This window comes from Anser cygnoides, chromosome 2 (assembly GCF_040182565.1).
Source record: "Anser cygnoides isolate HZ-2024a breed goose chromosome 2, Taihu_goose_T2T_genome, whole genome shotgun sequence".
Taxonomy (NCBI): Eukaryota; Metazoa; Chordata; class Aves; order Anseriformes; family Anatidae; genus Anser; species Anser cygnoides.
In genome coordinates, this window is record NC_089874.1 from 38505427 (window position 1) to 38511426 (window position 6000).

A 6000-nucleotide genomic window follows, 5' to 3' on the forward strand; every position below is an offset into this window, starting at 1 on the left:
TATCAAGCACGCACAATCTAGGTCTCAAGAAACATAGTTCAGACATTCATTGCCTGGTAATTCCTACCAAGGTGTACAGACTACGTGTGGGTCTAAGGGTTAAATACGACAGCTCAGCAGGTGATGCAAGCAGGGTCTGTTACAGACCCTCGGCTCAAAGGACAGAGCAGGAGGTGTTTTCCCCTTAGCACCTATCTGTAATGTGAAAGAAGAAGGATGTCAAACTCAAGTCTTCAATAATGAAACCAAATATCCCAGGATCTTAAGTAGCCAGCAGGCAAAACATCAGTTTTTAAAACCTCTTAGCAACAGTTTTGTAACACTACTCACTGTAACCAGCACAGGGAAGTTATCACACATCCCATGATAATGGCTAAAATGAATAAATCGCTGGACTGGGAACTGTGAATAGTCTAAGAACCACTGATAGCGATCTGATTACACAGACAGACAGAAATCACTGAAACCTCCCTAAACAAACATCTCATGCACGTACACGCTTGTAGTCCTGAGGTTTCAAGATTTCTGAAGCTGAAAACAAAAGTTAGGAACAAAATTGACTGGGAGGAAAAACCTTAGAAAAGCGTGAAAACCGAAGCCATCCTTAAGATGGTTTTTATCTATGATCAGTTTTACAGCTAACAAAAAGGCCAATTTTGGCTAAAACTCATACTAGTTGTTCAAATGCTGCTGTTTCTGAAAAAAAAAAAAAAAGAAGCAAGCATAAGGGAAATAAAGCAAGATGAACAATACAGAAAAGGGGAGGCTGGATCACCATCAACATAAATTAGATTTATGAAGTGTAAAAACTGAGAGACGTAAAACATCCCTCTACGATACAGCCGACAACGTTAGGAACGAACACCCTCAACAACAGCATAGGCCCATGACTAGACAGAGGTGGCAGAAGTGTTAAAAATCATGCAGAACGATCAAAAATAGCCAATAAATACTTTCCTTCTATAGCTGGAAAGATTCAAAATGGTATAATTGTATCACATTATATTGATTTTCTTTCCAACTCATTTGTTAAACAGATGTTCCAGATCAGATGTTAAAAAACATTGCGAGACAAACATTTCAAATCAGCACACTTGTTAAACTTATCCCAGAGCCCTGGAGCAGTCAGGTCAGCCCAGTAATCTGTGATCTGTTGATCCTCTTTAAAAACTAGGTATTTTTAAATCTAGATCTGTCTTTAAATGCTAGGGGCTGCCACCATACAGAGGAATGAAAACACTGTGTCAAAGGGACAAATCAAGTTTTTTAAGGCAGCCTGACACGATAGAGAATTCAGACAAGATAACAAGAACCAGTGAAAGACAGATGCATTCAAATGTATTCAAACAATAATTGCATGCCTTATTTTTAAATAGTGGAAAAGATGAATCACTGAAACAAGTCATCCAGAGAAGTAAATGGTAGATTCTCAGTATCTTGATACACTTTTAAAAACAGCTTAGCCAACTGTAAGTTCGGCGAGAAAAACTCACTCAGACTAAAACTGATGCTGAAACATTTAAGGTGAAACGTTCACATATGAAGACAGATTTGATGCCCGCTCCAACGCAGCACTACAGGACACGGTACGGTACTACACGCAATTCAAATGCATCAACTTTTCGCATAACTAGATTAATTAGTAGTGTGGTACTAATGTTCTTTAACAGACCTAAAATAATGATTTGCCGACCCATTAACAGAACAAAAAGCCCCTCAACTTTAATAGCACAGAAGTAAATTTTTTTTTTTAACTACAGCACAGGATACGGGGATACTGCCTCTTTGCACTGCACTCATTTTTAACATATGATTCCTCCTATTATTTTCAAACTATTTCCAACTAGATTTCAGGTCATCTCACATCTAGCTTTAACAGAAGCAAAATACCTATTTCTGTTCTGTTTAGTAATCCATCAACCTTTACCCACATGGATTGCTAAATGCAGCGTGTTCACCTCCAAGGTCTGGACGCAGCTTGAAGAACTGCTCTAACGTGGCTCTCGCTTCTTATTCCAGCTCTCAGAGTGTAAATACAGTCAACTATTTCTCCTCAACAACTGTCACACACAGATTTCCCGTAAGATTCAAATCATTCTTTTTTCTATTCAACATCAATAAAAATAGTAAGATTTATCCCATTATAATGCCATCCAACATAACAGGGACTTCAAACTCTGCATCATTTTCAAATTCATTTTATAAAGTACTTGGCCACGCTGCAATATCAGAAACAAACACACACACACACACTGACACCTGGTTAACTAACAAAAACGTTGTCAAGCAAAACACAGAATACCATAGCAGCTTTCCCCCAAACTGGAAATGGCCTACAACTATACCCATTCTTTTGGGGGTCAAAAAACAGAGTTTAAGCCTCACTGATATATCCAACACGGACCAACAAATCCTATCGTGTTTCACAACCCTCTTCCTCACAGTGCACAACTCAGCCAAATATCTGTGCTTTTATGGGCTACAGAGTGGCCTGCTTTGGGCACGTTACTGGGCTTAGAAGAACACACACAACTTATAGCTTATTTACTAGAGAGCAGCGTAGAGGCTAAGCCAAGCAGTTTACATACCATACCACATTTGCACTCATCACCGGCTCCTGATCCAAAATTCTCTTACACGTGCTAATCAACAAAGCCTCAAATGGACTAGGAGCTGATTATCTCCGAAACTGTCTATCCTCCACAATTCTCAGCAACAGCTGTTGCCAATTACAGCAGCATACCTAACAGTTTAAGATAAAAACTCCTAAGGACAGAGCACAGAGTAAACTTTCTAAAAAGACTTCAGCAACAGAATTCCTTTCATGGCGAAGTGCAAAGCAGTTCTTTGCATATAGCCTGTCCGGATTAAAAATGAATTTATAATAGCAACAATAACCCAGAGACAGCAAAGATTTCTATATTTGCGTAAACCATAGGCAGGCAGAGTACGTGTAACACATTTCCCCCAAATCCCACTTTTCTTGCACATTAATTTGAGGTAGCAAAGTCCAAAAGACGCAAGTGCTATTGAAAGCAAAGCAAAGAGAAAAGAACAATGTTTGAGTAAACCCAGTGCTATAACACAAAGAAGGAGAAATGTGAGAGGAATGTTTTCATTTATACTGCTGAAAGGTAAGTGCCACTCTTGCAGGTGCCACAGTATTTAAGAAAAGATAAAGATATAAGAACCATTTTCGCATGACAAGTGAGCTTTGCTAACACTGCAGCATAAACTGCAAACTACTTGTATAAAACCAAGCTTGTGCTTTTCTCAGGTGAAATGGAGTGAAACACACAAGAATCCCACCAGTTTAATTAATCCCTGAACACTACCATTACAAGCCCCTACTTCATCATACTTCCTATGCACAAAGCTGGAGAACAGCCTTGATCTTCACGTCACTAACAAAAGGATGCTCTTAGTATGTTCAGTTTTCATAGGAGCTGACCATACCTACAATTTCTACAAATTATGGTGCCACCATAAAGTCGGGGGGGGGGAGGGGGGAGGCACCTTCTTTCCAGTATACACTTATATGTAGAGAGGAATTGCTCATGCTCTCATACTTTGTCATAAGCTGAACTTCACCATGTAGGTGCATGAATCACACAAGGATCAGTTCCCATTGTTGGCCCAAAAGAAATTACCAATTTCAAGTATGAAAGTCTACAAAGAGTTTAAAAACTCAACTATTTCTTTGGGGCAGGCTGTGTTTAATTCTCTTTTAACCTGATAGTATGAAGAGTAACAAGTCCAGTGATTGCTACCATTATACATACGTGTGACATGCATGGGCCACACATTTCAATAAAAAAGTTTGACAATTAGTTATTCACAATGACATTTAAGTCAGACAATTTTTACAAAACAGGGACTGGCTTCAACAGTGAAAAATCATTATTGCCCATAAACAATACGCTGATCTTATTGCCCAATTCTAGGCCTTGTGGTGTTTGAATTGGCAAGCTACAAAGCTAACAGCGGACAATGATTAAGAGAGAGGCGGGATCTAGCATTAATTTAACTATTACTTCTTTTTTTTTTTTTTAATATTTTCAATGCCAACAAACAGCCCACATTTATTTGGGATACATTTTGGTAGGCTTAATTTTCACAAGGACATTATCAGCAAGTAGCTGAATTAGAGTGTGGCAAACAGAACCGACAAATCACAACTTCAGTGAAGTTTCACTGCTATGAAAAATAATTGTCTTATGTAGTGCTTTTTAACCAAGCTTCAGAGTACTTTGTAAAGGCGGGTTAGCAGGATTACTGACAGTAAAGTGGTGAACGGATGCTGTGTAGCTGTATGGCAGAACTAGAAGAGTATTCTTGAGTCCTGATTCCAGCACATTCCAATCCAGTACATTTTGGAACATGGATCTTTCACGTATTAACTAACATGTTTGTTGTTTGTTAAGTACTTAAAATTATATATACCACTAAAGCAAAGTTATGTCAACATGATGGGACATTCCTTAAAACTGATCCTTATAAGCAGACCATAGAGCCTCCAGGATGCTTAGCACCACATGTACCTCAACTACACTACGGACGGGTACAGTACAGCCATGTGAGAGTATAAAACTCCCAAAGAGTTAAAATGTGCTAACTGCAGCACTTGCACTGGGATCCACACTTACTACCCCACCTGAACTGCTGTGTCCTAAAGAAAAAGAAATGTGACAGTTAAAACTAGATCTGAAACGTGACAGCTAAACTCGATCTGAAGCTGCCACTCTGAAGGCAGTGCGCTGGTCAGTTAACACAGGCGGGGGCAGGTAGGTGGGAACAAGGAGGAAGAGCCTCTGGAGGCAGGAAAGCGGAGGGAAACCTGCCTTCTTCTCCAAACTCCTTCTCAAGGCCTGGACGAAGAGAACTCACTCACCCCTCAGCTCCCCTCCTCAGCCACCAGCATCACCACCACCAGTTAAAAAAAAAAAAAAAAAATCCGGAGGGGAAAGCCTTGTGACCACTCTGCCTCCTCCTCCTCCTCCTCCTCCCTCCCTGCTTCCACCTCCCCGAAACGAGGCTGTGCCTCCGGAGGTCCCTGCCGGGCGGCACCTGCCCTGGGCGCTCCGGGGGCAGCAGCAGCCGGGCCGGGCCGAGCCGGGCCGGGCCGAGCGGAGCGGAGCAGCGGCAGCCCCGCCGCGCCAAGGCCTCACCGGCCCCGCTGCTGCCCGCCGCCGGCCGCCGGCACCGGCAACCCGGGAGAGGCCTCGGCGGGGGCCTGCGCTTTGCTTGCGGGGGAGAGGGGGGCAAGCGGGTGAAGGGGAGCAGACGCCCCGGGGCTGGTTTTACCTGCTGCTGCTGCTGCCTGCAGTGGCATGAAGAGCTGGCTCAGCCTCTCTCTGTCTTTCCCCGCTCCCTCCCCCGCCTCCCTCCCCTCCTTCCCTCCCTCCCTGCGCGGCTCGCAGCCCCCCGCGCCGGCCCGGCGCCCTGCGAGGGACGCGGGGCAGGGGGAGGCTGTGGGAGACGGCCCGGGGAAGGGAAGGGGAAGGGAAGGAAGGGAAGGGGAAGGGCTCGGGCTCGCTGCCCGCCCGCGGGGACGCGCGATGGCGCCGCCTCCCCCTTCAACCACCGCCCCCCGGCTCCATGAGCGCAGGCGCCCGCTGCGCCGTGAGGCCGCGGCCGCCCACAGCCCGCAGCGCCTGCTCCATGTGCCCCGCCGGGCCCTGGGGTGCCCCGGGGGTCTGGGGGTGCCCCGGGGACCAGGGGGCAGCGGCCAAGGGGCGCTGCAGGAGGAGGGAGGGAAGGAAGGAGGGACGGGTCTGGCCGGGACGGGTCCAGACCGGGACGGGTCTGGCCTCGTCCCGGGCTGCCGCGCAGCTCTGTCACCGCCCGCTCCTCACAAACAAGGGGCGCTAACAGTTGTTGAAATGAGGAGGTTTGCCTTCTTTCCGAGGCCTTTTCGTCCTCTGCGGAAGCCCGAGGGATTTATGTACATGAAACAAACTCGGGAGTGAAGGGAGGCAGCTGGAAATGAGGTTATTTAAA

The 6000-nt window shown here is 45.3% G+C and overlaps 1 protein-coding gene across 4 annotated transcripts in view; it reads right to left on the reverse strand.

Moving 5' to 3' along the window:
• Positions 1-5427, reverse strand: part of TBC1D5 (TBC1 domain family member 5) — a 321851-nt gene extending 316424 nt beyond the window's left edge. Inside the window, exon 1 of one of the 4 annotated variants that reach the window (XM_066991876.1) lies at positions 5305-5427. The gene's annotated coding sequence lies outside the window, so the exon portion shown is untranslated. The remainder of the gene's footprint in view (positions 1-5304) is intronic. The other 3 variants (XM_066991877.1, XM_066991874.1, XM_066991875.1) reach the window with 3 other exon arrangements.
• Positions 5428-6000: the final 573 nt, after the last annotated feature.